A 23,611-nucleotide genomic window follows, 5' to 3' on the forward strand; every position below is an offset into this window, starting at 1 on the left:
ACATAGAAAATATCGATCTTTTATTGGAATCTAAATTGAAAAACCACCTTTATGATTCAACTACGAATGAATTTTAAATTGTTGACACAAAAAAAGGCTAATGCATAAATAAGTTGCATGCATTGCGGTAAAAAAAAAAAAAAAAAAAAAACAAGATAAATATGAATGTATTCTATGTAGGTGATCCTATGTAGGTCTAGAGAGTCACCAACAAGGTTAAGTATGACTGTAAGGAGGTCTTATATAAGTCTTGAGAGACACCAGCATGGTTAAGTATGAGTGTAATGTTGTCCCATATAGGTCTAGAGAGTCACCAACTTGATTGAATGTAAGTGTAAGATTGTCCTTTATAGGTCTAGAGTGTCACCAGCATAGTTACACATGTCCTATATAGGTCTAGAGAGTCACCAACTTGGTTGAATGTTTGTGTAAGTTAATCCTTTATAGGTCTAGAGAGTCACCAGCATGGTTAAATATGAGTATACACCGATATGCTCTATTTAAAACTGTCCGGTAGGGCAGTTGTATAAGGGTTGATTGTGAAAAAGTGCACGAAAAAGCGTAACGTTGAAAAATACCCAACTTTGACCATTTTTTCTCTTTTTCTATAAAAGATAAACTTCCCAAATTTTCTTTATAATATAGGGCAAATCCTTCTTTATAATTACCATATATGTCTTACGATTCATATTCAATAGATTGCCCCAACACTTTATTATAATACTGATATCTTTTAGTTTTAAATTTGGATTCAAGTAATCAATATTATAATTCAATTGACTGTAAAGACCGTGATAAATGCCTATTGTTGGTCTTTCATTAAATTTCTCCCAATACCCGGAAGCGAACCTTGCTTCTACAGTTGTATTTACTATTTCTTTCATTTTTTCTGGGTTGGCGACAAGTTACAGGAGGGATTATATGCTCCAGATCTAGATAGATGTTCCCAGTTCTATTTTATCCTATTAACCAATTTTATTTTTCATTACTTCTATCATTATTGCAAATCTTCTTGATAACTCAGAAGTTTTATTAAAGCTTTGGTTGCACTTAGAATACCTGGATGTGTTAACTGAATGTGTTTCAGAACATTTGGATCTACAAGAATTCTTTTTTCAAATCTTATATTACATATTGGGACATGACTCACTGTTGTAACTACAGATTATATTAAATTCAAGTATTTTATCTAATAAAAAACTCATTTTTATTGGAAACGAGTAGAAAACTGATTTTTGAGGCATACTTCATACATATTTAGAATTAAATAAACACTATATTTATTAAATATTCACGATTTTCATTTAAATATGTTGCCCTTCAGAACTTACAATAAGAAGATTTCAGTAAAGCCTACAATCTGTCGTTAAATACAAATAGAAAGAAATGCTTGTAGAATAATTCAATTTTTTAACAAATACAATTCACAAATTTATCTTCGCTTTTAAGCTAGTTTGATTTTGTTTGATGATGAACCATGTTGGTTAACTTTTCAACCAATTTTTCCAAGTATAAATAAAAAATAACCAAATTACATAGAACTCCTAACTGTTATGAAACATTATTACTTATTGTTCTTGTAAATGATGGTAGATCACATAATTGGAAGGTATTTTGAACGAAATGAGATCCCGGATTCAAATATATTGTAGGAATATTAATCTTCAGGATTCTAGGTGATATATTATTGTTAAAATACATTAATTTTATCTAAAATTGTTATTTTGATAAATATTGATCAAACAGAAAGTAAATATTGTACGTATATGTTGAGTATTGGTTGGTTTTTGAGATATCTTGGTGAACTGAACTGAACATCTAGGGTATAAACGGACCTTAAGTATAATATAACGTGTTTAAAACAGGCACATCTCATAAACAGAAGCTAAATTTTATTTTTTGATTAATATTAACCAATAGAAAGAAAATTGATTGAGCGCACTCAGGGGAAAACGGAAGATTGGGTAAAGGCTGATTTAAGTTCTTTAAAAAACGGCTCACAGGTAAAAGTTTCCGCCTACACTTAACTATTATTCTTAAATATGGTGTAAAATTAAATTATAATGCATAAATGAACAGTTAATGCGAGCTAAAATTTCAATATGTATGAATATTGACTTAACTAGGATTTCCACTCTAAGGCTTGCATATGAAACAATTTCAACACAAGATTAAGATCTTACCACTAATTTAGAATTACTGGCAATGAAAATTTTGCAAAAATATTAACATAAAAGAGAAAATTATTGCGTAGGTTCGTGGAAATTTGCCACGTATAAGGTAGGTAATAGATTAAGTTGTTTTTACGGATTTTCTTAAAAACAACTTAAAAGATTTTGTTCAAACTTTGTGTACTTTATATTTAAGCTGCATTACATAAATTTTCCTGAAAACTGTTTTCTGAAATCTTATTTTGAGACCAGTTTTGGAGTACAACTTGAGCCCTAGGTCAAAATCGTAAACTAGCATTTAAATTAAATTTTACGTTTTACCACTAATTTATTATTAAACATTATCTATTATTTAATTAAAATTCCAAATTTCAAGAAAATCTATCGAGCAGAATTTCCAGAATTAGTCAAAGAAGGTCAGAAGTATAGGTGCTCATTTTTGCCTTAAAAAAACAATTTCTATTGGAAAATCAATTTTTAACTACTTAATCTAACTTCATAATTTAATATTCTTCCATTTTTTAAAAGAAAATATTTAGAATTATTAATTTCTAATTAGAATCACTTTTTGTATTCCTCCGCAAAACCATGTGCTTTTGAGTGACGTCATAAAGTAGTCCCAAATAATTTATTTTAAAAAATACTTTAAAACTATTAATAGTGTGGGAAAATAATTTTTTTATCTAAATTAACTTGTTATTAATCCATTTTAAACAGAATTATGCTTAAATTTGATTTTATAAAAAATCCAAATTCAAATATGGCGACTAACGGATTTTTGCAGTCAGTTGCCATTGGGCTCCCGACCAGTGAACATCTATGCTGATCACGTAAGTAAGATTTTATTATTTTTTTAATTAAATTCAATCAAATTTTTACTAAAACTAATAGAAAATAAACTTAGTAATAAAACTATATTAAATTTACGGAGTTTTAGATATTTTTTTACTAAAAATTTAAAAAAATTGAATTAGCACGTGGTCGACCAATGAATCTTGCATGCCTGGACAAGCAATGATTCGTATTTCTTTGATTATTTTTCTATTTCACTTTATTAATTTTTACATTTTAACTTGAAATTAATTTTAAATATTTTTTTAATAAAAAACTTAAAAATTGAATTAGCACGTGGTCGACTAATGAATCTTACATGCCTGGACAAGCAATGATTCATATTTCTTTAGTTATTTTTCTATGTTACTTTAGTAATTTTTACATTTTAACTTGAAATTAAGTTTTATAATTGTCTTAAATATTTTTTTACTAAAAATTTAAAAAAATTGAATTAGCACGTGGTCGACCAATGAATCTTGCATGCCTGGACAAGCAATGATTCGTATTTCTTTAATTATTTTTCTATTTCACTTTATTAATTTTTACATTTTAACTTGAAATTAAGTTTTATTATTGTTTTAAATATTTTTTTACTAAAAATTTAAAAAAATTGAATTAGCACGTGGTCGACCAATGAATCTTGCATGCCTGGACAAGCAATGATTCTTATTGCTTTAATTATTTTTCTATTTCACTTTATTAATTTTTACATTTTGACTTGAAATTAAGTTTTATTATTTAAAAAATTTTTTTTTTTTAATAATCTGTGGTAATTTCTAAAATTCATTTCAGATACGTTAGTAAATTTTAATTATTATATTTTTGAATAAATTTGTTTAGGAACTGCACTCTTGAAATAGCTTTTTGCCTTGGGATATTTCTAACAACTTCCCTAAAACAATCAAGAATCCAAATTGTGAAGCAAGTCACCCCGAACATTTACCTGCCTTGAACTGAATTTGGAAAAAACAAGTAAGTAATAATGTTAATTATTTTATTCAATAAGAACATTGCAAATTATTTTTTAATAGAAATTCAAATAGTTTAAAATAAAATGAATTAATGAAATCAATTAAGGATTCAAATGAAACATGCTACAATATAGCATTGATTGGATTTTGAAAAAATTTTAAAGCGCACAATAAGAAAGACAATCTTCACTTTGGAGTTAAGCATTGAATAAAAAGAAATATATAAGTAAATATCTTTGAATTAAAATACACTAAGTGAATTTATTAGAGAAATGGGCATGTTAATTATTTCATAAAGTTGATTATCATACACCTAAAACTTATAGTGGAATATAAAATTAATCTTCAAGAACAAAAGAAATAAAACTGCATAGTAAGGATAGAAGTAATCCTACTTATGTTAGTATTTAAGTTGGAACAATTGTTATTGCGAGAATCGGTAGATAATTTTTGGGGAGCGAAATCTGATCTCTACCTCCTCGAGGTGCTCCCTGGGCAACTACTCCCGGGAGTAGGCTAACAGAGACAGTACAGTTTTTAAAGTTCAAATGTAGCTTCAATTAAACATTTTTCCAAATTTAAGTGAACTTTAAATATACAAAGATGTTCATTAATGACTACAAACTATAAATTGTGTTATCTGGTGCAGTATCGCAAACGTTTGAGATATATCTGTATTTATATATATCAAATTTATATATATATATCAAAACTTGCTAAAAAAAATAAACTGCAGTTCAAGCTTGAAATAAAACTAATAAGATCTCGTCAAGTTAATTCTTCCATTCCAGCAAGCGTGTTTAATTTTTTCAATTTTTTTCTGTATTGATGTCTTCTTTTCACTTAAATTTGCCGTTTACCTTTTATGATCGAAACTTAAATTAATTAAGAATTGAAACTGACCATATCAGAAGTGACAATAAAAACTGATAGAAGGCACTAGTTTTAGTTACATTTTTAGTTGTAGTTTAGTTTAAGTATAGCATTAGTTTTAGAGTAGCGATAGAATTAAGTATTAGTTATAAAAGTAGGTATTGTTTTAAGATTTAGTTATAGAAGTAGGTATAGTTTTAAGAATTATTTATAGAAGTAGGTATATTTTTAAGAACTAGTTATAAAAATAAGTACAGTTTTAAGAATTAGTTATAGAAGTAGGTATAGTTTTAAGGAATTAGTAATAGAAGTAGGTTTAGTTTTAAGCACATTTAAAGGCCATCATATCAGTTTACATTCATTGAAGAAGTTCAGGTGTTGTGAGATTCAGTTTTAATAGATAACTAACCTATTTGTTTAAAATTCTTACTCCTCTTACATTATGTTCCTAACCTAAATAAAACTAGCTCTTACCCTATCTTCGCATAAAAGATAAGTGAATTTGAAGCTAATTTCCAGACATGCAATTTTACTCTTTTATTCCTCTAAAACGATCTGCACCTTACGCTTCTTTGCACGTTAATAAAAAAATAATTGCTAGCTTAAATGTGACACTTAATTCTTCTAGAGTTCACTGCTAATACGATATATTTTAAAAGTATGGTACCATACAACTAATATCCGGGCTAATATGAAATAAAACGGTGCGATTTGTATTAGCGGATCTTCTAGGGAACGATAAAATCGGATATCCGGAAATTTAGATAATCCGTGAACGTCAAAACATTCGGTATGAAATATACATCGTCCGAGTTACTATTTTATTTTAAAGAGCTTAAAAGATTATTCGGCGCGGAGCGTGTTCGAGAAGTAATACGGTGTGATAAACGGAACTAAATCGGTAACCGCTTATTTCGGTAGTATGTGATCTCTAGAACAACTATATACGACATATGTCACCGAACAATTAATTTACTGTCATTAATGTGCCAAGCAGAACAGGGCAGAGTATGTATGAGTTCTAATTTAGTGAAATTGCTTGTCTTACATCGAATTGAATGCTTCAGTCTCAAACCGTCTATTTGTACGGTTTTATGTGTATATTATAATTTGAATTCTAAATAATTTCAAAAAATGTGCTTTTATTTAATACGTTCAACGTTTTGAATTAATGTTTTGGGATAAACTTTCTTTCTGTTGAGAGTTTAATGTTCATGGACTTGTTTTCGCTGCAGTAGATTAACAACCCATAGGGGTTAAACTCTAAATAGATGAAATCCTTTTTTAGATTCGAAACGTGTGAAGTTAAATAAAAGTATTTTTGTTTTAATGGTTAATGTAAATTTTAAACGTGTTAGTAATCAAATATTTCTAAGCACATGCACATGTTAAGCTTAGTTGTAAGTTGGGCAATATGCCACTGCCATATCAGAAGATATCATATCAAAGGAACATCAATGAAGAAGAAGAAGACATATCTAAAGAATTTCAATGGATAGCTAAAGTATTTAGTTAATAAGTTAAGTTAACCTTAGTTGTAAGTTGGGCAATATACCCCTGCGATATCAGAAGAAGACATATCAAAGGAATTTCAATGGATGGCTAAATTACCTAGTTTATAAGTTAGGTTAAGCTTAGTTGTAAGTTGGGCAATATACCCCTGCGATATCAGAAGAAGACATATCAAAGGAATTTCAATGGATGGCTAAATTACCTAGTTTATAAGTTAGGTTAAGCTTAGTTGTAAGTTGGGCAATATGCCACTGCCATATCAGAAGATACCATATCAAAGGAACATCAATGAAGAAGAAGAAGACATATCAAAGGAATTTTAATGGTTGGCTAAAGTATCTAGTTTATAAGTTTAGTTAAGCTTAGTTGTAAGTTGGGCAATATACTCCTGCCATATCAGAAGAAAACATATCAAAGGAATTTCAATGGATGGCTAAATTACCTAGTTTATAAGTTAGGTTAAGCTTAGTTGTAAGTTCGGCAATATGCCACTGCCATATCAGAAGATACCATATCAAAGGAACATCAATGAAGAAGAAGAAGACATATCAAAGGAATTTCAGTGGATGGCTAAAGTATCTAGTTTATAAGTTTAGTTAAGCTTAGTTGTAAGTTGGGCAATATACTCCTGCCATATCAGAAGAAAAGATATCAAAGGAATTTCAATGGATGGCTAAATTACCTAGTTTATAAGTTAGGTTAAGCTTAGTTGTAAGTTCGGCAATATGCCACTGCCATATCAGAAGATACCATATCAAAGGAACATCAATGAAGAAGAAGAAAAGACATATCAAAGGAATTTCAATGGATGGCTAAATTACCTAGTTTATAAGTTAGGTTAAGCATAGTTGTAAGTTGGGCAATATACCCCTGCCATATCAGAAGAAAACATATCAATGGATGGCTAAATTACCTAGTTTATAAGTTAGGTTAATCTTAGTTGTAAGTTGGGCAATATGCCACAGCCATATCAGAAGATACCATATCAAAGGAACAGCAATGAAGAAGAAGAAGACATTACAAAGGTATTTCAATGGATGGCTAAAGTATCTAGTTTATAAGTTTAGTTAAGCTTAGTTGTGAGTTGGGCAATATGCCCCTGCCATATTAGAAGAAACTATATCAAAGGAATTTCAATGGATGGCTAAATTATCTAGTTTATAAGTTTAGTTAAGCTTAGTTGTAAGTTGGGCAATATACTCCTGCTATATCAGAAGAAAACATATCAAAGGAATTTCAATGGATGGCTAAAGTATCTAGTTTATAAGTTTAGTTAAGCTTAGTTGTATGTTGGGTAATATGCCCCTGCGATATCAGAAGAAGACATATCAAAGGAATTTCAATGGTTCGCTAAAGTATCTAGTTTATAAGTTTAGTTAAGCTTAGTTGTAAGTTGGGCAATATACCCCTGCGATATCAGAAGAAGACATATCAAAGGAATTTCAATGGATGGCTAAATTACCTAGTTTATAAGTTAGGTTAAGCTTAGTTGTAAGTTGGGCAATATGCCACTGCCATATCAGAAGATACCATATCAAAGGAACATCAATGAAGAAGAAGAAGACATATCAAAGGAATTTTAATGGTTGGCTAAAGTATCTAGTTTATAAGTTTAGTTAAGCTTAGTTGTAAGTTGGGCAATATACTCCTGCCATATCAGAAGAAAACATATCAAAGGAATTTCAATGGATGGCTAAATTACCTAGTTTATAAGTTAGGTTAAGCTTAGTTGTAAGTTGGGCAATATACTCCTGCTATATCAGAAGAAAACATATCAAAGGAATTTCAATGGATGGCTAAAGTATCTAGTTTATAAGTTTAGTTAAGCTTAGTTGTATGTTGGGTAATATGCCCCTGCGATATCAGAAGAAGACATATCAAAGGAATTTCAATGGTTCGCTAAAGTATCTAGTTTATAAGTTTAGTTAAGCTTAGTTGTAAGTTGGGCAATATACCCCTGCGATATCAGAAGAAGACATATCAAAGGAATTTCAATGGATGGCTAAATTACCTAGTTTATAAGTTAGGTTAAGCTTAGTTGTAAGTTGGGCAATATGCCACTGCCATATCAGAAGATACCATATCAAAGGAACATCAATGAAGAAGAAGAAGACATATCAAAGGAATTTCAATGGATGGCTAAAGTATCTAGTTTATAAGTTTAGTTAAGCTTAGTTGTAAGTTGGGCAATATACTCCTGCCATATCAGAAGAAAACATATCAAAGGAATTTCAATGGATGGCTAAATTACCTAGTTTATAAGTTAGGTTAAGCTTAGTTGTAAGTTCGGCAATATGCCACTACCATATCAGAAGATACCATATCAAAGGAACATCAATGAAGAAGAAGAAGACATATCAAAGGAATTTCAATGGATGGCTAAATTACCTAGTTTATAAGTTAGGTTAAGCTTAGTTGTAAGTTGGGCAATATGCCACTGCCATATCAGAAGATACCATATCAAAGGAACATCAATGAAGAAGAAGAAGACATATCAAAGGAATTTTAATGGTTGGCTAAAGTATCTAGTTTATAAGTTTAGATAAGCTTAGTTGTAAGTTGGGCAATATGCCCCTGCGATATCAGAAGAAGACATATCAAAGGAATTTCAATGGATGGCTAAATTATCTAGTTTATAAGTTTAGTTAATCTTAGTTGTAAGTTGGACAATATACCCCTGCCATATCAGAAGAAAACTTATCAAAGGAATTTCAATGGATGGCTAAATTACCTAGTTTATAAGTTAGGTTAAGCTTAGTTGGGCAATATGCCACTGCCATATCAGAAGATACCATATCAAAGGAACATCAATGAAGAAGAAGAAGAAGACATATCAAAGGAATTTCAATGGATGGCTAAATTACCTAGTTTATAAGTTAGGTTAAGCATAGTTGTAAGTTGGGCAATATACCCCTGCCATATCAGAAGAAAACATATCAATGGATGGCTAAATTACCTAGTTTATAAGTTAGGTTATTCTTAGTTGTAAGTTGGGCAATATGCCACAGCCATATCAGAAGATACCATATCAAAGGAACAGCAATGAAGAAGAAGAAGACATTACAAAGGTATTTCAATGGATGGCTAAAGTATCTAGTTTATAAGTTTAGTTAAGCTTAGTTGTAAGTTGGGCAATATGCCCCTGCCATATTAGAAGAAACTATATCAAAGGAATTTCAATGGATGGCTAAATTATCTAGTTTATAAGTTTAGTTAAGCTTAGTTGTAAGTTGGGCAATATACTCCTGCTATATCAGAAGAAAACATATCAAAGGAATTTCAATGGATGGCTAAGTTACCTAGTTTATAAGTTAGGTTAAGCTTAGTTGTAAGTTCGGCAATATGCCACTGCCATATCAGAAGATACCATATCAAAGGAACATCAATGAAGAAGAAGAAGACATATCAATGGAATTTCAATGGATGGCTAAAGTATCTAGTTTATAAGTTTAGTTAAGCTTAGTTGTAAGTTGGGCAATATACCCCTGCCATATCAGAAGAAAACATATCAAAGGAATTTCAATGGATGGCTAAATTACCTAGTTTATAAGTTAGGTTAGGCTTAGTTGTAAGTTGGGCAATATGCCACTGCCATATCAGAAGATACCATATCAAAGGAACATCAATGAAGAAGAAGAAGTCATATCAAAGGTATTTCAATGTATGGCTAAAGTATCTAGTTTATAAGTTTAGTTAAGCTTAGTTGTAAGTTGGGCAATATGCCCCTGCCCTATCAGAAGAAACCATATCAAAGGAATTTCAATGGATGACTAAATTACCTAGTTTATAAGTTAGGTTAAGCTTAGTTGTAAGTTGGACAATATGCCCCTGCTATATCAGAAGAAACCATGTCAAAGGAATTTCAATGGATGACTAAATTACCTAGTTTATAAGTTAGGTTAAGCTTAGCTGTAAGTATGTGAAGCGTCCGTCCTTCAGCTTAGAAGAAAACCGTATCTTTGTAATCTAAATAGTGGATCTGAGAGTAGTTCATAATTAGTATTTTAAGGAAATTGTTTGGAACAAATTGTTTATTTAGTTACATACTGACTATAATAGTAATTTAAGTGCACGACATCTAATAAGTACACAACTCAAACTAATTTAATTGAATACTTCAATTTTGTTTTGCAAACCGTTGAAGTGTTCTTGAAGTATTGGTATATCTTTAAATTTCACTTGTATTTTTTTTCACTTAGTATTATTGGTGCATTTGAGGGACTTTTTTTCTTTTGGAACAGATAGAGTATATTTCATGGCAATATAGTTTTATTAATTAATCTACGTTTTAATCCTAAAAAGAAGGTTGTATTTAGGTAAATGAGTGACATTGATTGGAAGTAGAAAACGGTTGAACAGGTTAAAATTGTAAGCTGTTTTCATTTCAAATTCGTCCAAGTGTAGGTGATCTTTTCTAGTTATTATTGATCTCATTCTCAATGCAGTCTTATTGTTTCTACATTAATAGCTTAGCAGTCAGTCGAAAATCTTTATGAGTTCTATTATTAATAATAATTGATTCACTTACTTTAACAAATTTCCATTAAAATCTTGCGTTTCAATAATAATTATAATTCCACTTATTTTACATTTTCATATGGTGTAACTAACAGCATGATATTAATGCATGAAAAAATTATATCATTTCACTAATTGCATGTACTTTAATCACTGAAATGAATACTTGGAATTATAATTATTTAAAACATTTTAGTGGCCACTATAAATGTTTTTCTACGGCTTTTTTATGACTAACTGTGAATCAATTATACAGACTAATCAATTATTGTGTTAGATTTATTTGGGATACACATTCTGCACAACACTTCGTGACAAAAAACACTGGCTCCGATTTTACACGTTACATCATTCAGTTTTTTTTTAAGTTGTTCGTTCTTGGTTGATTTGTTTAAATTTAGGCTGAGGTTTCAGTTGTTAGCCGTCTTCTTGTTGTTTCTTGAATTTTGTTTTCTTCGTTGGTTTTGCAGACTTGGTTTTCTTCAAGTCTGTATCTTTTTATAATGCCAATTACCCACCATGTCCTAAACCCCATTTCTTTCCGAACGCCTTTCTGATTACCCTCCTATTTCCCTAATTGCCCCATCCTATACATTCTAGTCACTGTTCTATGCAGACAGATTTCCTTGTATATCCCTCAATCACTAAACGATTTATTTACCCTATTCCCTTTTCCTCCAATTTTCTCCCAATCCATTTTTATAAGCTCCATTGTATGGAGTTCTATATAACCCTATGCCTGCTTAAAAGACCAACTAGAATGCGGATGTGGGTAGAAAGGCGTTCTTTGGGGAGCGAAAACTGATCTCTACCTCCTCGAGGTGCTCCCCGGGCAACTACTCCCGGGAGTAGGCTAACAGAGACAGTACACTTTTTAAATATAAAAATAGCTTCAATTAAACATTTTTCCAAATTTAATTAAACTTTATAATTAGTAATATATTCATTAACATTGAACGAAATGATTACAAACTGTAAATTAGTACAGTTTTAAAAGGGTTGTAGAATATGAAAGTGTTATCTGGTGCAGTATCGTGAATGTTTGAGATATAGCATATCTAAATTCGCTAACAAAAATAATCCGCAACTGCTTCAGTTCCACCTTGAAATAAAACTAATAAGATCTCGTCAAGTTAATTCTTCCATTCCAGCAAGCTTGTTTAATTTTTTCAACATTTTTCTGTATTGATGTCTTCTTTTCACTTAAATTTGCCGTTTACCTTTTATGATCGAAACTTAAATGAAATAGCGAAAAATTTATTGCTAGCTATATATAAAATTTCTATACTAATCTAGGAATCAGGGTCCTTTTTAAATCAATAATTGATTATTTACAAAAACAAGTAAAAGTGACAAACAGAAATATATACATAGCGATAATTCATGGCAGAATAAACATTCTGGCCAGACAGAAATAAAGAAGACTTTACGTTAGTTTAAGAGTAGTTTATTTAGTGCCGTTTCACTGAAATCACATTATAGTTTAGCTAACAAATTAAACTATTCATGTTCCAAACAATTAGTTTTAAGTATAGTTAAGTTAATAATTAAGATCAAGGATAATGAAGAACGTCAATGATAATGAAGATGTGGAATCAAGCTTTGATGTGGAAACGAAAAAATTTAAATGCTACTTAGTTATAAGTTAGTTTTAAGTAATGCTAATTCCAAGTTGTGATGAGGAAAACCAAAATTCGCTTAGTTAAGTTAGTTTTAAGAGATTTTAAGTTTGTAAATTGCATTAAAAGAAAAAAAAATCTTTTACTCTTTTTCTCCCTGATCCTCTTGATATTAAGCACCAGTTTGACATTAAATTGTACGACCAAGGACAAAGTAATATGAGATGGAAGCCAAACATCGTTATTACGAATGAATAAGTAAGAAGCTTTAGAAATGAGCCAAATCCTGACACTCAGTGATGTGGAAGTCAAACATAGTTTTAAATTAACTAATTTAGTAAATTTGTAGCTATAAGTGTCATGCAGTGATGTGAAAACAACAAAATGTTGTTTACATAAGTTAGTTTTTGAAAATAGCTTAAATTATTATTCTGGGGAGCTATTATTGTTTAGTTGTTAATTAGTTATAAGAAACTTTAAAGAAACCCCAATTCCAAGCTACGATGAGGAAACAAAATACCGTTTAAATACTAATTAGTTATAAGTTAGTTTTAAAAAACGCTAGACCTAAGCTGGGATGTGGAAAAAACTCATAATTTAATCGTTAGTTATAAGCTAGTTTTAAGAAAACGCAAACGCTAATGCTCTGATGAGGAAACCATACATCTTTCAAGTAATTAAGTTCGTTATTTTCAAATAATAGTTATAATTTTGATGCAGTGATGTGGAAACCAATATTTTTCAAACATAATTTAGTTAGTAAGTTAGTTTTATAAGAGAGCTATAATCTTTATGAGATGATGTGAAAACCAAAAAATCTTTTAAACCTAGTTAAGTTAGTTAGTTTACTAGGATGTCACACATGAGATGGATAAATAGACAAAGGCAACTACTTTTAATCTACAGTATTTTACATATGGGAAAATAAACACAAGGAGTTTTTTAAAAGAACAAATTCTCATCCAGGTAAAAAGAAACTTAGTTTTAGAATTAGTTTTAATGAGGCTGGGGTTTGCTAGAAATGATGACATTATGGATTGGCTACGTGGATATGGATGAAGGAGTGGAATTTTATTAGTCCTATAAATAATTTAGATGGCTTAGCGGACAATAGAGAAGAGAATTTATTCTAGACAATGTGGTGTTTGTTGAAATTGATCCTTCCGTTGTCGCAATATCTTATGGTTGATGTTTTTTCTATTCTTTTTTTTTTTTCTCTCTCTCTCAATCTCGATTATTAGTCTCAATAATCGCTGCTGGTTATCATTGGAGCAGAATATTTTGTGAAGCAAATTTGTAAACTCTGTTCTTATGTTTATTGTCCCTCTATATTAATCATTAGTATTTTATTATTAGTCTCCTGGCACAGACTGTTAATTATTTAGGCATTTATTGTTCCTGAAACTCATCAGTATTGGACCTACGTTGGAATTTCGTTAAGTTCAGCTTTAATACTTTTCTTAGTGAATCTTTCTCTTATGTGTTAAGAAGTAAGAATTGAAACTGACTGTATCGTAAATGACAATAAAAACTGATAGATGGCACTAATTTTAGTTACATTTTTAGTTGTAGTTTAGTTTAAGTATACCATTAGTTTTAGAGTAGCGATAGATAGAATTAAGTATTAGTAATAAAAGTAGGTATAGTTTTAAGAATTAGTTATAGAAGTAGGTATAGTTTTAAGAATTAGTTATAGAAGTAGGTATCGTTTTAAGAATTAGTTATAGAAGTAGGGATAGTTTTAAGAATTAGTTATAGAAGTAGGTATAGTTTTAAGAATTAGTTATAGAAGTAGGTATAGTTTTAAGAATTAGTTATAGAAGTAGGGATAGTTTTAAGAATTAGTTATAGATGTAGGTATAGTTTTAAGCAAATTTAAAGGCCATCATATCAGTTTACATTCATTGTGTAAGTTCAGCCGTTGTGAGATTCAGTTTTAATAGATAACTAACCTAATTTGTTTAAAATTCTTACTCCTTAATAGAATTAAAATGAATGATTTATTAACTAGAGAATTAGTAACACATAACCTACAAATAGACTTTTCTAAAGGATGTCTTAAATTTGGTTGCAGTCATGAGATTGATATTCTTATAAGAAATTAATATCTCAGATAAGTGAATTTGATGCTAATTTCCAGACATGCAATTTTACTCTTTTATTCCTCTAAAACTATCTGCACCTTACGCTTCTTTGCACGTTAATAAAAAAATAATTGCTAGCTTAAATGTGACACTTAATTCTTCTAGAGTTCACTACTATTTTAAAAGTATGGTACCATACTACTATTATCCGGGCTAATATAAAATAAAACGGAGCGCATTCGGGTTATATTAATATTAGCGGGTCTTCTAGGGAACGATAAAATCGGATATCCGGGTATTTAGATAATCCGTGAACGTCAAAACATTCGGTATTAAATATCCATCGTCCGAGTTACTATTTTATTTTAAAGATTATTCGGCGTGAAGCGTGTACGGGAAGTAATACGGTGTGGCAAACTGAATTAAATCGGTTTCCCGGCGTATTTCGATAGTATGTGATCTCTAGAACAACTACATATATACGACATATGTCGCCGAACAATTAATTTACTGTTATTAATGTGCCAAGCAGAACTGGGCGCAGAGCATGTATAAGAGTTTTAATTTAGTGAAATTGCTTGTCTTGCTTTGAATTCGGTTACCTACACATTCTGATACAGATTGTTGCTAAAGATGTTGATTTGATGAGACAATTCTTATGTAAAAAATCATGACTGTACCTAATTTTTGAGTGCCTCAGTCTCAAATAGTCTATTTGTACGGTTTTATGTGTTTATTAGGATTATGGTTAAACATTTATGTAGAATTTAAATTCTACATAATTTCAAAAAATGTGCTTTTATTTATTACGTTCAGCGTTTTGAATTTAATGTTTTGGGATAAACTTTCTTTCTGTTGAGAGTTTAATGTTCATGGACTTGTTTTCGCTGCAGTAGATTAACAATCCATAGGGGTTAAACTCTAAATAGATGAAATCCTTTTTTTAGATTCGAAACGTGTGAGGTTAAATAAAAGTATTTTCGTTTTTATGGTTAATGTAAATTTTAAACGTATTACTAATCAGATATTTAGAAGCTCTTGTACTCCTATTTGTATTTACGTTGACCATCAACTGCGAAATCTGATGATATTGTTAGGCGAACACAACGCTTCGTTTTGTTTGGTTTGTGTTCTTTGTGAATTCTCGATAGCTCTTCTTTAGACAAAAGTGGTCCATTGGAAGTTAATTGTATTTTTAGAGGCAGTTACTTATGCAATGTAGATAGTGAATGGAAGTAAACCTGATTCCTGTTTTATGTTTCTTTGATGTTCTTGGTTCATAGATTCTTTGTAGGCTGTTATTTCTGCTGTGCAGCTAGAACATAAAACTAATCCAAACCACCGCATTACGTAAATCTACGTCTTATGAAACCCAAGCCTAGCAAAAATTAGAATAGAAAAATAATTAGCTTTTAAGTTTACATAGTTATAAGTTGAAAAAGTTTTAAACATCATGGTACAAGAAAGCCATATATTTGTAATCCCAATGGGTGCCAGCTGAAATCAGTTCTAAGGAAACAAGACAGAAGAAATTAAACCTTTATGTCAGATGAATGTAATACTTATGAATCGCAAAGGTTGCCTAACCAAATACACATTTTACGAATATCATTGGGTGCGAGCGACAGGTGTTTAGTACTTAAAGTAATGGATTAGATTAAGCTTTCAAACTTCGCGTTTATATTTTAAGACTTAACTTATTGGTGTTCACATCACTTGCAAGTAATTAAGTAATTTAGGAGTAAAATCCTCAAAATTAGACGAAACCCAAATCTTAGGAATCAAAATGGATGGCTTAAGTATTTAGTTTATAAGTTAGCTTAGTTGTAAAATGGGCAGTATGCCCCTGCAATATCAGAAGAAACCATATCTTAGGAATCTCAATCGATGGCTTAATTATTTAGTTTATAAGTTAGCTTAGTTGTAAGTTGGGCAAGTGAGCCCCTACCATAAAAGAAGAAACCATATCTTGGAAATTTCAACGGATGGCTAAAGTATCTAGTTTGTAAGTTAAGTTAAGCTTAGTTGTAAGTTGGGCAAGTGAGCCCCTGCCATAAAAGAAGAAACCATATCTTGGGAATTTCAACGGATGGCTAAAATATCTAGTTTGTAAGTTAGGTTAAGCTTAGTTGTAAGTTGGGCAAGTAAACCCCTGCCATAAAAGAAGAAACCATATCTTGGGAATTTCAACGGATGGCTAAAGTATCTAGTTTGTAAGTTAGGTTAAGCTTAGTTGTAAGTTGGGCAAGTGAGCCCCTGCCATAAAAGAAGAAACCATATCTTGGGAATTTCAATGGATGGCTAAAATATCTAGTTTGTAAGTTAGGTTAAGCTTAGTTGTAAGTTGGGCAAGTAAGCCCCTGCCATAAAAGAAGAAACCAAATCTTGGGAATTTCAACGGATGGCTAAAGTATCTAGTTTGTAAGTTAGGTTAAGCTTAGTTGTAAGTTAGGCAAGTAAAACCCTGCCATAAAAGAAGAAACCATATCTTGGGAATTTCAACAGATGGCTAAAATATCTAGTTTGTAAGTTAGGTTAAACTTAGTTTTAAGTTGGGCAAGTGAGCCCCTGCCATAAAAGAAGAAACCATATCTTGGGAATTTCAACGGATGGCTAAAATATCTAGTTTGTAAGTTAGGTTAAGCTTAGTTGTAAGTTGGGCAAGTGAGCCCCTGCCATATAAGAAGAAACCATATCTTGGGAATTTCAACGGATGGCTAAAATATCTAGTTTGTAAGTTAGGTTAAGCTTAGTTGTAAGTTGGGCAAGTGAGCCCCTGCCATATAAGAAGAAACCATATCTTGGGAATTTCAACGGATGGCTAAAATATCTAGTTTGTAAGTTAGGTTAAGCTTAGTTGTAAGTTGGGCAAGTGAGCCCCTGCCATATAAGAAGAAACCATATCTTGGGAATTTCAACGGATAGCTAAAATATCTAGTTTGTAAGTTAGGTTAAGCTTAGTTGTAAGTTGTGCAAGTAAACCCCTGCCATAAAAGAAGAAACCATATCTTGGGAATTTCAACGGATGGCTAAAGTATCTAGTTTGTAAGTTAGGTTAAGCTTAGTTGTAAGTTGGGCAAGTAAACCCCTGCCATAAAAGAAGTAACCATATCTTGGGAATTTCAACGGATGGCTAAAGTATCTAGTTTGTAAGTTAGGTTAAGCTTAGTTGTAAGTTGGGCAAGTGAGCCCCTGCCATAAAAGAAGAAACCATATCTTGGGAATTTCAATGGATGGCTAAAATATCTAGTTTGTAAGTTAGGTTAAGCTTAGTTGTAAGTTGGGCAAGTAAACACCTGCCACATAAGAAGAAACCATATCTTGGGAATTTCAACGGATGGCTAAAATATCTAGTTTGTAAGTTAGGTTAAGCTTAGTTGTAAGTTGGGCAAGTGAGCCCCTGCCATATAAGAAGAAACCATATCTTGCGAATTTCAACGGATGGCTAAAATATCTAGTTTGTAAGTTAGGTTAAGCTTAGTTGTGAGTTGGGCAAGTGAGCCCCTGCCATAAAAGAAGAAACCATATCTTGGGAATTTCAACGGATGGATAAAGTATCTAGTTTGTAAGTTAGGTTAAGCTTAGTTGTAAGTTGGGCAAGTTAGCCCCTGCCATAAAAGAAGAAACCATATCTTGGGAATTTCAATGGATGGCTAAAATATTTAGTTTGTAAGTTAGGTTAAGCTTAGTTGTAAGTTGGGCAAGTGTGCCCCTGCCATAAAAGAAGAAACCATATCTTGGGAATTTCAACGGATGGCTAAAATATCTAGTTTGTAAGTTAGGTTAAGCTTAGTTGTTAGTTGGGCAAGTGAGCCCCTGCTATATAAGAAGAAACCATATCTTGGGAATTTCAACGGATGGCTAAAATATCTAGTTTGTAAGTTAGGTTAAGCTTAGTTGTAAGTTGGGCAAGTAAACCCCTGCCATAAAAGAAGAAACCATATCTTGGGAATTTCAACGGATGGCTAAAGTATCTAGTTTGTAAGTTAGGTTAAGCTTAGTTGTAATTTGGGCAAGTTAACCCCTGCCATAAAAGAAGAAACCATATCTTGGGAATTTCAACGGATGGCTAAAATATCTAGTTTGTAAGTTAGGTTAAGCTTAGTTGTAAGTTGGGCAAGTAAACCCCTGCCATAAAAGAAGAAACCATATCTTGGGAATTTCAACGGATGGCTAAAGTATCTAGTTTGTAAGTTAGGTTAAGCTTAGTTGTAAGTTGGGCAAGTGAGCCCCTGCCATAAAAGAAGAAACCATATCTTGGGAATTTCAACGGATGGCTAAAATATCTAGTTTGTAAGTTAGGTTAAGCTTAGTTGTAAGTTGGGCAAGTGAGCCCCTGCCATATAAGAAGAAACCATATCTTGGGAATTTCAACGGATGGCTAAAATATCTAGTTTGTAAGTTAGGTTAAGCTTAGTTGTAAGTTGGGCAACTGAGCCCCTGCCATATAAGAAGAAACCATATCTTGGGAATTACAACGGATGGCTAAAATATCTAGTTTGTAAGTTAGGTTAAGTTTAGTTGTAAGTTGGGCAAGTGAGCCCCTGCCATAAAAGAAGAAACCATATCTTGGGAATTACAACGGATGGCTAAAATATCTAGTTTGTAAGTTAGGTTAAGCTTAGTTGTAAGTTGGGCAAGTGAGCCCCTGCCATAAAAGAAGAAACCATATCTTGGGAATTTCAATGGATGGCTAAAGTATCTAGTTTGTAAGTTAGGTTAAGCTTAGTTGTTAGTTGGGCAAGTGAGCCCCTGCCATAAAAGAAGAAACCATATCTTGGGAATTTCAACGGATGGCTAAAATATCTAGTTTGTAAGTTAGGTTAAGCTTAGTTGTAAGTTGGGCAACTGAGCCCCTGCCATATAAGAAGAAACCATATCTTGGGAATTACAACGGATGGCTAAAATATCTAGTTTGTAAGTTATGTTAAGCTTAGTTGTAAGTTGGGCAAGTGAGCCCCTGCCATATAAGAAGAAACCATATCTTGGGAATTACAACGGATGGCTAAAATATCTAGTTTGTAAGTTAGGTTAAGCTTAGTTGTAAGTTGGGCAAGTAAACCCCTGCCAAAAAAAGAAGAAACCATATCTTGGGAATTTCAACGGATGGCTAAAATATCTAGTTTGTAAGTTAGGTTAAGCTTAGTTGTAAGTTGGGCAAGTGAGCCCCTGCCATATAAGAAGAAACCATATCTTGGGAATTACAACGGATGGCTAAAATATCTAGTTTGTAAGTTAGGATAAGCTTAGTTGTAAGTTGGGCAAGTGAGCCCCTGCCATATATGCAGAAACCATATCTTAAGAATTTCAATAGATGACTAAAGTATCTAGTTTGTAAGTTAGGTTAAGTTTAGTTGTAAGTTAGGCAGTATGTCCCTGCCATATAAGAAGAAACCATATCTTGGGAATTTCAACGGATGGCTAAAATATCTAGTTTGTAAGTTAGGTTAAGCTTAGTTGTAAGTTGGGCAAGTGAGCCCCTGCCATATAAGAAGAAACCATATCTTAGGGATTTCAATGGATGACTAAAGTATCTAGTTTGTAAGTCAGGTTAAGATTAGTTGTAAGTTGGGCAAGTGTGCCCCTGCCATAAAAGAAGAAACCATATCTTAGGAATTTCAATGGATGGCCAATGTATCTAGTTTGTAAGTTAGGTTAAGCATAGTTGTAAGTTGGGCAGTATGCCCCTGCCATATAAGAAGAAACCATATCTTAGGAATTTCAATGGATGGCTGATGTAATTAGTTTAGAAGGTAGCTTAGTTTGAACTTAGTGAAGTGTCCGTCCTTCAGCTCAGAAGAAAACCATATCTTTGGAACCTCAGTAGTGGATCTCAAAGTAGTTGATAAGTAGTATTTTAAGGAAATTGTTTGGAACAAATAGTTTATTTAGTTACAAACTGACTTTAATAGTAATTTCAGAGCACGTCATCTAATAAATTTAAGTGAACACTTCAATTTTGTTTTGCAGACTGTTGAAGTGCTGTTGATGTATTGGTATATGTTTAAATTTCGCTTCTATTTTTTATTGTACTCTTAGCATTGTTGGTGCATTTAAGTGGCTTTTTTTCTTTTGGAACAGATAGAGTATATTTCTTGGCAATATATTTTTATTAAATAATCTTCGTTTTAATCTTAAAAAGAAGGTTGTATTTAGTTAAATGGGTGACTTTGATTGGAAGAAGAAAATGGTTGAACTGGTTGACAGCGTAAGCTGGTTACTGGGAAACTTGTCGAGATGGTTTCATTTCAAATCCGTCCAAGTGTAGGTGATCTTTTCTAGTTATTATTGATCTCATTCTCGATGCAGACTTAATAGCTTTGCAAACAGTTGAAAATCTTTAAGAGTTCTATTATTAATAATTGATTCAATTCTTTTTTAAAATTTCTATCATAATGTTTCGTTTCAATAATAATTATAATTCCACTTATTTTACATTTTCATATGGTGTAACTAACAGCATGATATTAATGCATGAAAAAATTATATCATTTCACTAATTGCATGTTCACTAATCACTGAAATGAATATTTGGAATTATAATTATTTAAAACATTTTAGTGGCCACTATAAATGTTTTCAACGGTTTTTTTTATGACTAACTGTGGATCAATTATACAGACTGATCAATTATTGTGTTAGATTTATTTGGGATACACATTCTGCACAACACTTCGTGACAAAAAAACACTGGCTCCGATTTTATACATTACACCTTTCAGTTTTTTTAAAAGTTGTTCGTTCTTGGTTGATTTGTTTAAATTCAGGCTGAGGTTTCAGTTGTTAGCCGTCTTCTTGTTGTTTCTTGAATTTCGTTTTCTTCGTTGGTTTTGCAGACTTGGTTTTCTTCAAGTCTGTATCTTTTTATAATGCCAATTACCCACCATGTCCTAAACCCCATTTCTTTCCGAACGCCTTTCTGATTACCCTCCTATTTCCCTAATTGCCCCATCCTATACATTCTAGTCACTGTTCTATGCAGACAGATTTCCCTGTATATCCCTCAATCACTAAACGATTTATTTACCCTATTCCCTTTTCCTCCAATTTTCTCCCAATCCATTTTTACAAGCTCCATTGTATGGAGTTCTGTATACCCCTAGCTTAAATGACCAACTAGAATGCGGATGTGGGTAGAAAGGCGTTCTTTGGGGAGCGAAAACTGATCTCTACCTCCTCGAGGTGCTCCCCGGGCAACTACTCCCGGGAGTAGGCTAACAGAGACAGTACACTTTTTAAATATTAAAAATAGCTTCAATTAAACATTTTTCCAAATTTAATTAAACTTTATAAATATAAAGATTTTCATTAACGATAAAACCTCCCATAAGGGGGAAGTGGACTAGCCACTTCTTTAGGGACCTTGGAGTCCCTACGGATACCATAGTTTAACAATACGAACAATACTTTTTCACAATTATCTAGTACACTTCATGTGCACTTTATTTTGTATTTAATATTTTACATTCAACACAGAGTGCATTATTCTTGGTGTAACTAAGAATACTTGGTGTAATCATCGATTGCAAATAAATCCACAATAGATTTTCAGTATTTCAGTGGAAGCAGTTTTTAAAGGTGGCCTCTTGACATATCATTCTTTTTTTACTAATCTATTTCATTTTTCAAGAAGTTCCTTATTGTTAACGTTTCTTCCATATTGTTTTCTTTAGTATTTTTACATTTGATTTAGAATAAAATGTACATCTATAACCAGGGCATTAAAAATGTATAATGTCGCCGGATATGTCATACCAGGACAACTTGTGCTTTGCAAATGTCCACGAATGCTCTGATTCCTAGAGGGTTCTACGGCGAGGATATGTTTCCCCTAGCGGAAACAGGCAGTTTCTGGAGTCTTTCTTCGTTAATAGCGTCGTAGTCAGTTAGAAGATTCACACACACACTCAGTTGTAGATGTCTGTTTTGTGTTTACGAAGTATACAGACAACCTTAAAAGTAACATTTGGAGAAATATCCCCAAAAATTAATAAATAATCGTTTCACAACCTGTACCTTGTCCTTGAACTTATAGAACAAAATTTTAACTAAATAAAATGGAACAAATATTTAATTTACTGTTTATCACAGATAATTTGTATGTATATATATAATTGATGTAAGGTATCAGACTCATATTTGTTTATTTCTGTTTAATCGATTAGTTGTATGTTTAACAGGGAAAGGTTTTGATTTGAGTTTGTATTCAAAAAAAGTTTAGTTCAATCGGATTTCATGTTAATTTTGTACTAATTAAATCCTTTGATCTTTTTAATTAAAATACACTCAACATAAATTTCACAAACGTATCTGATTAGTAAAAAACGCAATGTGATGAGTTTTTAAGAGATTTTGACAATTTGTTAATGAGTGATAAGAAAATTACAATGTTTTAGGGGAAAATTAAATAAATTAACTGGTGGCCCTTTTGTAGCTGTTTGTATCACACATTCCACATTTTATTTTATTTACTGCAAAGGCATGTCAGCTGGGGAAGCCTTTGCAGTAAATAAATATAATGGATTTGTATTTGCGGCCAAACCGGAGAGAGCAGATTAGAGAAATCAGCTCAGCTTAGATATTCTTTGACTGACAAGTGATCGGCCAGTACTTCTGGGTCCTTAGCGAATTTGTTGGGGTACACCAAGCTTGACAACACAATAACAACAATCTTGTTCAGGATGGCCTGTAGAAATATGTGCAACTACAATATTTGGACACACAATACATTAGTGGCCTTGGATTTTATTTAATGGTTATTATTCTGGGAGATTTATATAAAGAATTTGCTAGTCCTTCACGACATCTAATTTGGTAGTTAGTCGTAAAGCCTATCTGAACATATAGCCATTACTTTATAAAGTTGATATGTTGATAACTATTTTGGGTCAACCATCACAAGGGCTTTAGCTCTATCCTAGGTATTAAAAGTTCCGTGTGAAAAATGGATGCCAGAGAATGCCGAATAATTTCGCTGGATATCCTGGACAGTTACCTGGCATTGAAGGGAAATCTACTCTACCTAGAAT

General features: G+C 31.8%; 1 protein-coding gene and 1 long non-coding RNA gene across 4 annotated transcripts in view; one reads left to right on the forward strand and one right to left on the reverse strand.

Annotated features, from left to right (window-relative positions):
• The window catches only part of LOC141450848 (uncharacterized), a 33,223-nt gene extending 29,239 nt beyond the window's left edge, over positions 1-3,984 (forward strand). The window contains exons 4-5 of one of the 2 annotated variants that reach the window (XR_012456356.1): positions 2,889-3,001; positions 3,846-3,984. This is a non-coding gene — a long non-coding RNA (uncharacterized lncRNA). The remainder of the gene's footprint in view (positions 1-2,888; positions 3,002-3,845) is intronic. The other variant, XR_012456357.1, reaches the window with a different exon arrangement.
• LOC141450850 (cyclic GMP-AMP phosphodiesterase SMPDL3A-like) overlaps positions 1-23,611 on the reverse strand; it is a 577,559-nt gene that overhangs the window by 207,268 nt on the left and 346,680 nt on the right. The window lies entirely within an intron of this gene.

Source organism: Rhodnius prolixus, unplaced genomic scaffold (genome assembly GCF_049639745.1).
Source record: "Rhodnius prolixus isolate KJV_2025 unplaced genomic scaffold, Rpr scaffold_8, whole genome shotgun sequence".
Classification (NCBI taxonomy): domain Eukaryota; kingdom Metazoa; phylum Arthropoda; class Insecta; order Hemiptera; family Reduviidae; genus Rhodnius; species Rhodnius prolixus.